This window comes from Lithobates pipiens, unplaced genomic scaffold (assembly GCF_037356315.1).
Source record: "Lithobates pipiens isolate NorthernLeopardFrog02 unplaced genomic scaffold, aLitPip1_a1.2 Scaffold_74, whole genome shotgun sequence".
In the NCBI taxonomy this organism is placed as follows: domain Eukaryota; kingdom Metazoa; phylum Chordata; class Amphibia; order Anura; family Ranidae; genus Lithobates; species Lithobates pipiens.
In genome coordinates, this window is record NW_027507897.1 from 1,235,352 (window position 1) to 1,250,989 (window position 15,638).

A 15,638-nucleotide genomic window follows, 5' to 3' on the forward strand; every position below is an offset into this window, starting at 1 on the left:
CATCCCGATGGTATAAGGGTGCCTTTTATACCTGAAAAAGGCTAAAAAATTATAATATTAATAATAATATTATAATTAGCAATAAGATGGTAGAAATAGCGATAACTATCAATTAAAATCGATAAAATCGCAGTCAGTCACAAGGAAAAGCAGTCAAACGCTGTGAGATCGCAGAGCAACAGCTCAGAGCAACCGCACTCAGCAACTCGTAATGAGAAGTGACCTGAGACAGGCTCAGCCTCATCCCCCTCTAGTAAGCGCCTATCATTCATCTTATGGTGACCTCACAGCATCGTATTTGTTGCCCATATGTCATCATACAACACTGTACACATCTACATCTTATATCATTACATTCATTTCACATTTCATTACATTCTAATGGGTTTTTTAAGGGTTTAATTCTTTAAAATTGTCACTAGGTGGCAGTCTCCGTTTTCCCATAGCTAATTTGCATACCACTATGTCCCTGTCCAATCAGCTGAAGGCTGTGCAGTGAGGAGAGTGGGAGTTGGGCGCCATCTTGGCTAATGGTTGTGTATGAGAAATTGTTATGAGTTTATATTTGCTGGGAAAGCTGAAGAAATCACCCAATCCGGGAATTTTGGTGAGTGAGGAGAGCAGAGCTTTACAGGTGAGGAGTACAGAGGGGAGGAGAGCCGGGGGTAGGTAGGAGAAGGCGGTGGGGGGGAGGTAAGTAGGTGGGGGGTAGGTCTGACAGAATGTACTGTGTGCGCTCTGTGGTGTGAGGTGAGCTCTGAGGTGTAATGGGGAGTATATAGCCGGCTGTAGAGGTGATAATATCCGGGGGAGGGGGGGCAGACATAGCTGGAGCCCCCCATCACCCCTCATCTGCCCCCCCCCAGTCTGTGCCTCCTAATCCCCCTCATCATTGCTGGAAGAGAGGGGGTGTGGGGGAGGGGAGGGCGGACTTGAGGCCCCTATAATGTGTAAGCTGACCCCCCTCCCCCCTCTGATGATATAAAACAAATGTAATATATTGCAGAGTAGCAGCCCTCAGATCTGCATTATATTTCCTGGTCACCATGGTGATCATTCAGTAACACTTCCTGTCCTCCATCCCATATACATAGAGGGGGCTGCTATGACTAGAAATAGGAGGGGGAGGGGACTTTCACTGCCCCAGACCCCTAATACAGGGATGGTCACATGACACTTCCATGACCACTAATGATGGGGGGGGGGGTAAAAGTGTTTGTAAACCTCAGACATGAAATATGAAGAATGCATATCCCTCTATAGCTGGGGTTGGCAACCCGTCGATCGCCACACAGTGACTGGTTGATCGACACCTCGGCTTGCCGAGCCGACTATCAGATGTGGGACTGTTTATTGGCAGCGGAAACGCCGGCCACACAGAGAACAGCCGGCGCATCAGCCGATGCGGCTTCTATAGTGCGGCAGTGTCAGGCGGAGTGATATTACCGCCCCCCTCTGTATTCCTGCCTTAGCAGAGAAGCGGAGTGCAATATACCAAACAAGTAGTGTGTGCCCGAGGTGCCCGGGGAGCTGTGGGCAGACCTACCACCCCCTGGGGAGTTTCCAGACAGACGGAGCTGCTTCGGCAGTCTGTGTCTGTTCTGTCCCTGGATGCCCCCTCCTCACCCAATGGATGCTCGGGGGCATCGCACCCTTCACCCCAATTCTTCACTGCTCTCAGTTGTAGTCGGATCCAATGACCAATGGTAAAGGGCCAGTTCACACCACATGCAGTCCGGTGCATTTTTTTCTGCCTAAAAAACGCATGGATAGTAGGTTATATGCTTTTCAATGACATCGTTCACACCAGTGCTTGCATTTCCAGTGCGTTCCAGAAAAAAAATAGAACATGCTGCATTTTTCCTTCATTGGACTGTGCTGCAATACTGTAAAACGCATCAAAAATGCACTGGAACACACAGGTCCTTACGGCCAGTTCACACCATAGAAACGCAGTCCGGATGCGTTCCAGATGCTTTTCTGCATGCACGTTTTTGGTGCATTTTTAATGCAGTCCAGTGCATTTCCCTCCCATTTTTTCTTAACCCTAAATAAGGACATGTGTGTTCCAGTGCGTTTTTGATGCTTTTTACAGCATTCCAATACAGATCAGTGCAGGAAAAATGCAGCGTGTTCTACTTTTTTTTTTCTGGAACTGGAAAGCCCTGAAACTGACCGCACTGGTGTGAACTATGCCATAGGAAACCATATAACCTACTTTCCATGCGTTTTTGATGTAGGAAAAATCGCACAGGACTGCATGTGGTGTGAACTGGCCCTAAATAAGAACATATGTGTTTCAGTGCGTTTTTGGTGCATTTTACAGTGTTCCAGTTCCAGAAAAAACTTTTCCTGCACTTGACTATATTGGAACACTGTAAAACATGCCAAAAACGCACTGGAATGCAACTAAATGCACCAAAAACGCACTGAAACACACATTTAAGGTTAAGAAAAAAGAGGTAGAAAAAATGACCTGGATTGCATCAAAAACACGCATGCCGAAAAGGATCTGTAACGCATCCGAACTGCGTTTCTATGATATGAACTGGCCCTAAATACGGATATGTGTGTTTTAGTGCATTTAGGTGCATTCCAGTGTTTTTTTGTTTCTTTTTACAGTGTTCCAGTGCAGGAAAAATGCAGCGTGTTCTTCTTAACCCCTTCCCGCCGAGCGTACACAGATGTGCGTACTCGGCTTCCGGGGGTTATACCGGGATGATGCCCGCACCTGCAGGCATCATCCCGGTACCGTTTTGCAGAGCGGGCGATCGGCTATCCAACCATAACAAACGATGCGGCTAAAAGCCGCTCGGCTGTTATGCCGGAGGATTGGGACGTCCCCCCCCCTCCCGCCGCTCTTACCGGTGCTCCCGTTCAATCAGGAGCACCGATCTCACATCCGCCGCTTCCAGCGGCTGGGGAGGGACTGGAATGAAGCAGTAAGCGGCTTCATTCCAGTCTCCTAATTGTAAACACGGAAGCGACATCATGACGTCACTTCCCGTTTACTCGGCTGCCAATGGCGCCGGTTTTAAAAAAAAATATACAGTATTCAGAATCTTCGTTTTCGGCGATCTGAATACATTGACGTGTAAAGGAGGGATGGGGGGTCTTTTAGACCCTCCATCCCTCCATAAAGAGTACCTGTCACCACCTATTACTGTCACAAGGGATGTTTACATTCCTTGTGACAGCAATAAAAGTGATCAAAATTTTTATTTTTTAAAAAAAACAATTTATTAATTTTAAAATAAATAAAAAAATAAACATTTTTTTAAAGCGCCCTCCATCCCCGCGATACGCATACGTAAGTCGTGCCCACATATGTAAACGGTGTTCAAATCACACATGTGAGGTATCGCCGCGATCGTCAGAGCGAGAGCAATAATTCTAGCACTAGATCTCCTCTGTAACTCTAACCTGGTAACCGTAAAAAAATGTTTAAATTGTCGCCTATTGAGATTTTTTAGGTACCGTAGTTTATCGTCATTCCACGAGTGCATGCGATTATAAAGTGTGACATGTTTGGTGTCTATTTACTCGGCGTAACATTATCTTTCACATTGTGCAAAAAACTGGGCTAATTTTACTGTTTCGTTTTTTTTTTTTAATTCATGAAAGTGTCCCTTTTGCCAAAAAGTTGCGTTTAAAACACTGCTGCGCAAAAACCGTGTGACATAAAATATTGCAACAATCGCCGTTTTATTCTCTAGAGTCTCTGCTAAAAAAATATATATAATGTTTGGGGGTTCCAAGTTATTTTCTAACAAAAAGTATGGATTTTAACTTGTAAACACAAGATGCCAAAAATAGACTTAGTCATGAAAGGGTTAAAAACTATATAACCTACTTTACATGCGTTTTTGATTCCAGAAAAAAAATGCACTGGACTGCATGTGGCCCTAAATAAGGAAATGTAACATAAAACGCACGGATGTGAACTATAGCCATACTGTAGTGTGTTTCTGCAAAACTAAAAACGCACTAAAAAATGCACAGGTGTGAACCAGGCCTTACTCGTGGATTGAGATTCAGGCAGCTGGGTGGATCCCAACAATATGGTCGGGATCCTTCCAGATCCTATAGCTGCTCTGCCATGTCAGCTGACAACAGGCAATAGTGCTTGTCTCCCTTCCCAGGTATTGAGCGGCTGTACAATACAGGAGTCACTCATAGCTGGTTGTTCACACCACATGCAGTCCAGTGCATTTTTTTCTGCATCAAAAACGCATGGAAAGTAGTTTATATGGTTTTCTATGGCATATTTCACACCAGTGCGGTCAGTTCCGGGGCTCTCCAGTTCCAGAAAAAAAAATGTAAGTATTGCATTTTTCCTGTACTGGAACGCGGTAAAATGCATGAAAAATGCACTGTAGTGCATCAAAAACGCACCGGATCCCATTACACTGAAAAAAAGAAAAAAAAAGCATCAGGAATGTATCCAAAAATGCACTAAAGACACACATGCAGAAACACATCCGGAACAGATCTGGAATGTGTTTTTGTGGTGTGAACGGCCCTAATTGTCCTATCTGTGAACTGAAGCCGTATGGGCAGAATTATTATTGCATGTTTCTTCTGACATGTGCTGCACAATGCTCTATTCTCTCTAATTGTCTTCATTTGCACAGTAGGGTAATAGAATCGCATTATCACGGGTCGATTGTATAAAAGCTCAGATTCAGTTTTTCTGGTGGATTTTATTCTACTATAAATGGATTCTCTTATTAACAATAGAGAGAATAACAATAGACTCTCAAATGTTTAATATTAATAATAATTTTGAATAAAAAAATGCAATGATTGTATTACTGCTTGTGTTGTAGCCAAATGATTTCATACTTGGATGGGAAGGGGACTCTGAGGCCTCGTACACACGGGTGAATGTCGGGCTCGTTCGGCCCGTGTGTACTGCAGCCAATCCGACAAGCCGTTCTTTTAGCCAGCTTCTCTGGAAGGGTTATGACTGAAAGAGGTCTGCTGAGCGACTCCCATTCAGTGCTGACCGGAGTGTTCTGGTGGGTGGGCTGTTCCCCTGGCACAACAGAATCACACAGCAGGAGAGATCGCCGTACTAACATTGCATTGATAGTACAGCGGCTCCCCCTGAATTGTCAGTTTTCTTTTTTTCTTTGTTTAGCCCGCCGCGTAGAACAAAAAAAAAACGATTATTGTGTACGAGGCTTAGAAGTAGAGCTGGGCGATTTAAAAAAAAAAAACTCGATTCACGATTCAAATCAAGTTTGTTTTTTTGTTTTTTTTTGATGGACAGTCCTGAGGAGCTGTGGGCAGGAGTTTTTAGGCGAGGCCGAGGCTCCGGCCTAGTCCTTGGCTTCCTGCCTTGTGGACTAGGCCTGAAGCCATGGCCTCGCCTAAAAACTCCTGTCCGGAGCACCTCAGGACTGGCGGGTTGGTGAAAAAAAAATCTAAAACAATCAATTTGTTTTAAATTTTGAATCGATTTGACCTCTCAACTCGATTCAAGATTTAAATAGATTTTTTCCCCAGTCCTACTTAGAAGCGACACTAAACTCTGATTTTAAAACCATCTTTTCAAATATGTATTCTTAACTCAAAAAATATCCTCTATGGCTCTCAGCCCCCTCCAAATTCTTTTCTTTTATTTTTTGCTCACACATGATTGCAACTAATATAATATGCACTGCTTGTTTAAAAGAAATGGGTGTGAGGGGGAAAGGAGAGGTTGAGGAGCTCAAGGAGGATGAGGATGGTAAGGAGGCAGAGAAACACACAATGAGAAATAATTTCATGAAAAATGTCCCAGGACCATTAACTACTTAATGGCCCACCACACATTTACTGCCGCAGGGCGGCCCGGCTGCACAAAAACAACATACCTGTACTTTGTTTGCACTTCCTGGTCTGGGGCACGTGCGTGCAACCCGCTCCCACTGTGATTGGACACAGCAGGACCTAATCAGCGGGTCCGCGATCGTTCAGAGGAACAACAGAACGGTGGTTTGTAAACCAGGCAGTCCGTCGTTTTGTCACAGAAGAAGAGAGAGATGTGTGATTCCTACTAATCAGGAACACCGATCTCTCTCTATATCTAGTGTCAGCCCACACAGTAAGAAAGCACAACTAGGGAACACATTTAACCCTTTGATTGCCCCTTATGTTAACCCCTTCCCTGCCAGTGTCATTTATACAGTGACAATGCATTTTTTTAGCACTGATCACTGTATTGGTGTCGCTGGTTCCCAAAAAGTGTCACTTAGGCTGCTTTCACAGTGCAGCGGGAGCGGCGTCGGCGGTAAAGTGCCGCTATTTTTAGCGGCGCTTTACCGTCGTTTTAGCGGCGGTGTGCGGGCGCTAGCGGGGTGGTTTTAACCCCCGCTAGCGGCCAAAAAGGGGTTAAACCCGCCCGCAAAGCGCCGCTGCAGCGGCGCTTTGCCGGCGGTATTGCCGCGGTGTCCCATTGATTTCAATGGGTAGGAGCGGTGAATACACCGCTCCTTCACCGCTGCAAAGATGCGGCTAGCAGGACTTTTTTCACCGTCCTGCCAGCGCATCGCTCCAGTGTGAAAGCCCTCCGGCTTTCACACTGGAGTTAAAGGGGCCGGTTTTTTTCAGGCATTACACAGGCGCTATTTTTAGCACTGAATACCGCCCCAGTGTGAAAGCAGCCTTAGTGTCAGATTTGTCCAGCGCAATGTCGTAATCCTGCTAAAAATCGCTGATCGCCGCCATTACTAGTAAAAAAGAAAAAAGTCCCTAAATCTATCCCCTAGTTTGTAGACGTGATAACTTTTGCGCAAACCATCAATATATACTAATTGGGATTGTTTTACCAAAAATATGTAACAGGATACATATTGGCCTAAATTGATGAATGTTGTTTTTTTGATTAGATATGTTTATAGCAGAAAGTAAAAAATATATATTTTTTCAAAATTGTTGGTCTTTTTTTGTTTCTAGAGAAAAAAATAAAAACCGCAGAGGTGATCAAATACCACCAAAAGAAAGCTCTATGTGTGGGGGAAAAAAGGGGCATACATTTTGTTTAGGTACAATGTCGCACAACCGCACAATTGTTAGTTAAAATAACGCAGTGCCGTATCGCAAAAAGTGGGCTGGTCATTAAGGGGGTAGATCCTTCCGGGACTGAAGTGATTAAATGGGGGATATGTATGGATTCAATTTGTTCAATAAGGAGGATATTGTTGTGACTTTAAGCCCCCTTTCACACAGGCTGTGCGATCAGGTCGGCCTGTCTGTTATTCAGGTGGATCTGATCAGACCATCCATTCACCTCTATGGAATGGTGGATGTTAGTGGACACACGTCTGCTGACATCCGCCGATATCCAATCTGATCCTGTCCACCAAATCCAGGACCACCATCCATCTGGCGGAGAGGTGGTCCGTTTTCATCCAATCTCCCCATAGAGGAGAGTGGGACTCTGAGGGGTCCGTCTCTGCACAGTGAGGTTGGTGGGTTTTGCCATTGTTTATGTCACATGGTTTTTGTGCAGCGTTTTTTCAAACGCAGCTTTTTTTGGGGGGGGGGGGGGGTTAGAGACTACACCTTTTTACATTTTATTGTGAAAAAACACAATACATAACCCAATTTTTTTTTAAATATAAAAGATGATGTCACGCTGATTGGATAGATACCAAACATGTCACGTTTTAAAATTGCACACGCCCGCACAACGGCGACAAACAACATAAATTTTACTATTCATAGGCAATGCTTTAAAAGCCTTTACAGGTTACCACTTTAGATGTACAGAGGAGGTCTAGTGCTAGAATTCCTGCCCATGATCTGACGTTCGCAGCGATTCCCCACGTGTGGAATGATTGTTTTGTGTGTGTTCAGGACCAACGTACGCTTTTTTTCTAATTATTTATACTATTTTATTTTGACACCGTCGCTTTAATTAAATTATTTTTTTAAATCACTTATGTTGCCGTCACAATGAATGTAAACATCCTTTATGACACCAATAGGCATGTGTCAGGTATTATTATGGGGGGATCTGGGGTCCTCCTTTGCACTTAAAAGCATTCCAAATGTCAACAACAGTGGTTTTAAATGCTTGTATTATTTTTATGTTTTATTTTTATTAGTAATAGCTGTGCTCTGCGATTTTTATTTATTTTTATTTTTTATGGGACTGCGACATTGCGGTGGGCAGATTGGACACTTTTGACACATTTATGGGACCATTGGCATTTATACAGCGATCAATGTTATAAAAAAACACTGATTATTGTGTTCTTTGTGTGGGTTTCTAACTGTATGGGGGATGGGAATTACTAGAGGAGGAGACATATGGCTGTTCCGCCTTAGTAGGAACAGACGATCTGTCTCTCTTCTGACAAAATGGGGATTTGTGTGTTTACACACACAAATCCTTGTTCTGGCACTCGTGCCTGTGATCGTGCGTGGGTGGCAGCGATTGTGCCCACCGGCCACGTGCATCGGGTCCCCAGTGGTGCAGCATGCGGCCTCTTAAAGGGGATTTTGCGGTAACGAGCCACTTTTCCGACATATATGTGCGTGAGTCAGTCGGCAAGTGGTTAAGACTCCAGTAAAGTGGAAGTAATGTCATGCCATCACTTCCAGGTTACTAGATACGAGACCCGATCAAAGACGATTCCAGCTTTGTCCGGGTTGCCGGCAGACGTGGCGGCTGGTCGCTTGGGCCTCCTGGTGGGACGGGCGAGCTGCGGAAGGCGGGGGAGGGGGGAACGTTCTCTCCGCTGCTTAGCCGCATCGGTTGTTATTACAAGGAAGTGACGGTTGGCTCTAAAAAACGGTACCGGGGTGATGTCTGCAGTTGCATATCACCCCAATATAACCACTTGAAGCCAAATGATGTACAGGTACGGGATTTGGTGGAAAGTGGTTGTAAACCCTTACAAACCACTTTTACCTACAGATAAGCCTAGATTAAGGCTCACCTGTAGGTGCAAGAAATATCTCCTAAACCGTGTGGAAAAGACAGTCACGCTGTCTATGGCGCACGCACTGTAGACAACGGCACGCAGGTATACTGAGTGTGCCATTTCTAGCGGCAATTGTGCCTTTAGTGGTGGCTCCCGCGATTCAACACACAATCAGCGCCGAAACCCTTTCTAGTGATTAGCGCCTGTCTTCTCTCTTTTTTCCCCTAAAATTGCCAGTCAGACCTCTTCCCCTGCAGGATGGAATGTTGGAGGAGTTCAGTACACCATTCGAGTACAAAACATCCCCAGAAATTGAATTTACTGTGTGTGACTTTACAGGGGAAATTGTCCTTAGCTTAGTGAATGTGGTGAAAATCTGTGCAAAGAAGATCGAAAAATCAGTATTTATACTTTCACATGATTGGATTATGGAGGTCAACAGAGCTTCACCACATTCAGTAAGCTAAGGAGTGACACAGTGATCAGACTATTTACCTTTAGTAAATCGACCCATAGTGTTTGCAAAAGTAAAAGGTCGTTTTTTGGTTTTTTTTATGGAGTAGGAAAGGGTTAAGGCCCCGTTCACACACCGAATCCAACTTTGAAATAGATTTCAAAGCTGCAGGTCATCGCAACTTCAAGTGCAAAACTGAAATCGCAAAAAATAGTGCAGGAACTTCTATTTCAAATCGGCGAGGCACCTCAAAGTCGAAGACGCACCCATTCGATCAGTTCCATTGTCAACAAGGTGCGACTTGTCATGCGATTTTTGGATCTGTCAAATTCGTATGACAAGTGACAACGATGTGAATGGGTACTTAACCCATATCTGGTATTTTTTCTAAAAGTTTGCTACTAAGAAAATGTTCCCTTCATATTTTGTCTGGGAGAGGCAACAGGAAATCTCACCAAAGTGAATTGATCTCCCATCACACCCCTTACATTGCTTTGTATGGCCCCCACATGCTTGTATGCATGCCTGATAACATTGGGGATGCTCCTAATGAGACGACAGATGGTGTCTTGGGGTGTCCTGGGGTATTTCCTCCCAGATCTGGAGCAGGGCATCACTGAGCTCCTGAACAGACTGAGGTGCAACCTGGCGGTGTTGGATGGATCGAAACATAATGTCCCAGAGGTGTTCTATTGGATTTAGGTCAGGCGATTGTGGGGGCCATTCAATGGTATCAATGCCTTCATCCTCCAGGAACTGGCTGCATACTCTTGTCACATGAGGCCGGGCATTGTCATACACCAGGAGGAACCCAGAACCCACTGCACCAGCGTAGGGTCTGATAATGATTTCTGATTTCATCCTGATACCAAATGGCAGTCAGGGTGCTTGCCTGATTCTTACCCACTGCCACCCCTGCCTGTGTCTTAACCCCTCTGCCACCCCTGCCTGTGTCTTAACCCCTCTGCCACCTCTGCCTGTGTCTATCCCCTCTGCCACCTCTGCCTGTGTCTATCCCCTCTGCCACCTCTGCCTGTGTCTATCCCCTCTGCCACCTCTGCCTGTGTCTATCCCCTCTGCCACCTCTGCCTGTGTCTATCTCCTCTGCCACCCCTGCCTGTGTCTATCCCCTCTGCCACCCTTGCCTGTGTCTAAACCACCCCCCCCACACCTGCCTGTGTCTAACCTCCCCCCTGCCTGTGTCTAAACCCCCCCCCCGCCTGTGTCTAAACCCCCCCCGCTACCCCTGCCTGTGTCTAAATCCCCCCCGCTGCCCCTGCCTGTGTCTAAACCCCCCCCCCCCCGCTGCCCCTGCCTGTGTCTAAACCCCCCCGCTGCCCCTGTCTGTGCCTAAACCCCCCCGCCTCCCCTGCCTGTGTCTAAACCCCCCAACCACCATTGCATTTGATTGAACTCCCCCACCACTGTTGCATTTAAATCTTACTTCCTGATAAATTACATTTTAATTTTCATTGCCATGATATAAAATAATGGTTGTGGGGGCTTTTGGTGGGTGGGATTTTTTTTGGGGGGGGGGGGGTAGGTGGGCTGGGCAGCATTTCATTCCTGGACCCAGGCAGCACAATGTCTTGGGCCAGCCCATATATGTTTTCTTTTTTTTTAAGCTGTGTACTTACCTGAATTTGCCTTAGGCTGAGTTCACACTGGCATTAAGAGCAGGTGTTTGAGAGGAGTTTTAAAAAGCCCCCCAAATGCCTATGCACAAGATACAATAGATATATAGTGCTGTTCACACTAAGCGTTAGCATCCTGTTGCTTCAAAATTGAAGCCTCATGTCGAGTCAGGAGGTGTTTGAAGCCTTTTCAACGCCCCCCATTCAAGTCTATGGTAAATGCTCTGGTAGGCGGTTGCAGGGCATTAAGATTTGTTCATTTACTGTAATGGAATAGGCATTTGTGGAGCAGTTTTAACGTTCATCAAATGCTTCAAAACTGCCCATAGGGTGTTTGGGGAGCATTTTTAACTCCTCATTAATGCTTGTAAAATGCCTGTCAAATGCCCAGACTAAAGCTCATTGATGCCGGTCTGACGCCCACACTAATGCCATACAAACTCTATAGGAGTGTTTGTTGAGCATTAGATATTTATATCAGCATCTTGCAGTCCTTATACAGCAGGTCGTCCTTCACATTTTTGTTACCACTGTGACAATCATATTATTTTGTATTTATACATGCACTGTATACTTTCTTCATAATTGTTTTGCAAGAAGTTAATGCCCATATTTTATGTCTTTAGACAGTTCTACTTCATCAGTTTGTCTTCCTGAAGAAACAGACTCTGCCCTGCGAAACGTGTCGAGAACATATTCAAGACGCTATGAGTGGAATCTTTAAAAATGTATGACGGCATTTATATAACATGTTGTATAATTGTCCTCACCTTGATTTAAAGTGTACAGTTTTGTATTATGTGTTTAACTTGGTGCCTTATTTAGGATATTTTTACTGAACATAGACAATAAAAGTTGTTTTTTACTTGGAGATTTTTTCTTGGTGTGGTACCATTAAAGTCCTATTGAACTTTGTGTCTTAGGGAATGCTCTCTTTATGCATGTGTAATATATTATGTATGCACTTCCTGCCCTGGAGTTGTTGGCTTCGAAACCCAGGAAATTGAGAGAGAGAGAGAAAGTCTCAGCCAAATGTCCCATCCATGCTACAAGCCAGAAGAGCATACTCGCCAACTGTCCTGGGAAATTCTCAGGATTTAGACCTTTGTCCCGGTCTTACAGTTTCCTGGGAAATGTCCCGGTCTAAATCTTTTTTCCCACTAGAGGCTGCGGCGGTGTCCTGTCAGATAGTGTCCGCATTCGCAGTACACATGACAAGCAGATTCTGAAAAGATCCGAAGATGAACGGCGCCTGCGTCGTGAGTCCAGGTTCTAGCCCCACCATCCAAGTGGACATAGTTAGAATAAAAAAGAGCCGAGCAAAGCGAGGCCGTGCCCGAAGCGTGGCGAGCGACACAAGCCTTTTAGGTGTGCCCCACGAGTCGGGTAAGAGAGGTGTGTCTTTGTTGTCCCTTTTTAAGGGGACGGGGGGAGGGGGAGACACGGGTTATTTGTGTACAAGCTTGTCGAGAGAGCAGGGGGAAATGGTTGAAGAGCTCCGAAAAGACAGTGGGGCTCCTACGGATCTCTCCTGGTAAATAGGGGGAGGTTCTGGGGGGGGGGGGGTGAAAGTTAAGTTGGCAGGGCCTGAGTCTCACCCTCAGGAATAGGTGTCTCCGTGGGTATGAGTTTAGATACCCAACGTGAGATATATGACCGGAATGGTCGTGGGAAGGTCGGGGGGGGGGGGGCATGCACGTATCTCAGATAAATATGTAGAAGGACAAGAATGAATGGGAATCCCTAGAGTAACCGGACCCAACATAGAACCCGGTAGATGATGGAGCTAAAATACATGACATATAATGTGCAGGGATTGAGTTTGTATGGGAAGAGATTTAAAATCCCCAAATTAAACAGCGAGCTGTAGATGTAATTTTTATTCCAGAGACTCACCTAACCCAGCAGACAAATATTAAAATGCATTCAAGGGACTATCCTACCTGGTTCTATGGGGACTCACCAATAAGGGGGGCAAATGGGGTGGGAATTGGATTTTCGGAAAGGGTTAAATTTAAGATACTAGATAGAAGGATAGACCCGAAGGGGCACTATATGTTCATTAAAGGTAAAATGGGAGAAGGGATATATACCCTGGTCAATGTATACTGCCCAAACAAGAACCCTGTACATTTTTTAATAGAATATTGACCATATTGGAGGGATTCCGGACGGGAACGGTGGTCCTGGCGGGAGACCTAAACTCTGGTTTGGACCTTTTGCTGGATAGTACGTTGCATGCACAGGGGAGGAGTAAGGCACAAATTAAAAAGATAAAAGCAAAATTACATCAAGTCCAACTAATGGACGTCTGGAGGAAAAAACATGATGGTGTTAGGGACTATACTTTTTTCTCCCCTGTGCACGGGACCTATTCAAGGTTGGATTACTTGTTTGTTGAACACAAAGTATTGGAGGAGGTTAAGATTGAAATAATATCAATATCTGACCATGCCCCGGTCACTATGGAGATGGGGACCCCGGGGATCCAAAGGATACCATATACATGGCGGCTTAATGAAAGTCTATTATTGGATAAAGAGACCGAAATTGAGTTTTATTTTTCAACTAATGATATGGGTAAAGTAGCGCCCAATATTCTCTGGGAAACGCTTAAGGCGTATATAAGAGGGATCCTTATCTCCATAGGGGCCAGAAAAAAAAAAGGGTAAGAGAAACGTATATTGAAAAACTTACGGAAGAAATTCATGGTTTAGAATTACAACATAAAAATAGGGGGGGTTTTCACAGGCAGTCTTCCACGAGTTGGTCAGTAAAAGAGAAGAATTAAAGGACATCATGGAAGAGGCGGCCAGGAAAGAGATTAATAGGTTAGCACGGAACCAATACTTACGGGGAAACAAGCCCAGCAAAAAATTAACCAGGACCGTGAAGAAGAAAAGAGAGGTCAATTATATTGAGAAAATTCTGAATAAGGGTGGAGATCCCATTTATACTACAAAAGAGATAGCACAAGAGTTTAGAAATTATTATGAGGCCCTGTATACTGTAAGGAAGGAAAATCAGGAGGGACAGAAAGTGGAAGAACAGATAATGGAAGCAAAGATACGGGATTTCTACGAGAGTTGTGTGTTAAATACAATATCGGAGTATGATAGGGAGTACATGGATAATCCAATAACAGAGAAAGAAGTCCTAAAAAAATCTCCCCCGGGCAAAAGCCCGGGCTCGGATGGCTTTAGGACTTTATACCTAAAGAAGTTTAAAGACATTCTGGTCCCGAAGTTATGCAGATACTGTGGGTAAAGAATGCGATATGGGGTCAGATGCGCTGCTCGCCTCAATAACGCTAATCTTAAAGGAAGGGAAAGATGATAAATTATGTTCTAGTTATAGGCCGATCGCGATATTAAACGCAGATACTAAACTCCAACCAAGCATTCTAGCGAACAGATTGAAGGAGAGGAAGAGTGAGTTGGTCCATCCGGACCAGACTGGATTTATATCAGGTAGGGAGGGCCGGGACAATGGAGTTCGGGCCCTGTTGTTAATACAGGCAGCTAAGAGCGAAGGAAACCCCAGTCTATTCCTGTCTATTGATGCTGAAAAAGCTTTTGACAGGGTAGACTGGGGTTTTATGTGGAAAGTCTTGGAGATGATGGGGCTGGGACCCGGGATGATTAGTTGGATTAAAGCGTTGTACAGGGGCCCTCAGACAAGGGTGAAGGTAAACGGGTACTCGTCCTCCCCCTTTAGGATGAGTAATGGAACAAGGCAGGGTTGCCCCTTGTCCCCCTTGTTGTTCATACTGACATTGGAACCTTTATTGTCTTATATAAGGAATAGTGTGGATATAAGGGGGATAAGATGGGCCGAGAGGAGCATAAACTAGCAGCTTTCGCTGATGATGTACTTCTCTTTATCTCACATCCTAGGACATCGCTGCCTAATTTGCTGGGAGTCTTAGAAAATTACGGAGAACTTTCCAATCTCAAAATCGATCCCACGAAGTCAGAAATACTAAATATTAATATAAACCATATAGAAGAAAAGAGATTAGCAAAAGAGTTCCATTTTATTTGGAAACAGGACATAAAGTATTTGGGGATTATATTAACTGATACTCTGAGGAAAATATATCTAATAAATTATATCCCGCTGTTGGACAAGACAAGGAGAGAAGTAAATAAAATGTCGTCCGCCCCCCTCTCGTGGTTCGGTCGCATAAATGCGATAAAAATGATGATAACCCCAAAATCCTTTATAAATATCAAATGCTCCCAATAAGGAGCTCGCAATCGTTTTTTTACAACATTAAAAAGGTATCATCTCGCGTTATATATGGTATAACAAAAAAAAAGAAAAACCCGTATCACGGGTGCCGTTTTGTGTCAAAGTAAGAAAAAGGGAGGTCTGGCTGTTCCAGACTTTAAAAAATATTACTACGCGGTGGTAATATCACGGTTGGTTGAATAGACAATGGAGAATAGCAACAAAAGATGGAGGGATATAGAATTCAACATGAGTAGTACACATTTGGGTCACATAGTATGGAATCCACCACATTCTAGGGAATTAGGACAGAACACTCATGAAATCACTCATAATACACTGAAAATATGGGATAGGATACATGCACAAAAAAACTGGAAATACAACTCCCCACTAATT

At 44.5% G+C, this 15,638-nt stretch overlaps 1 long non-coding RNA gene across 1 annotated transcript in view; it reads left to right on the forward strand.

Moving 5' to 3' along the window:
* LOC143959425 (uncharacterized) overlaps nucleotides 1-11,877 on the forward strand; it is a 47,330-nt gene extending 35,453 nt beyond the window's left edge. The window contains exon 2 of the long non-coding RNA XR_013270224.1: nucleotides 11,633-11,877. This is a non-coding gene — a long non-coding RNA (uncharacterized LOC143959425). The remainder of the gene's footprint in view (nucleotides 1-11,632) is intronic.
* The last annotated feature ends 3,761 nt before the right edge of the window (nucleotides 11,878-15,638 follow it).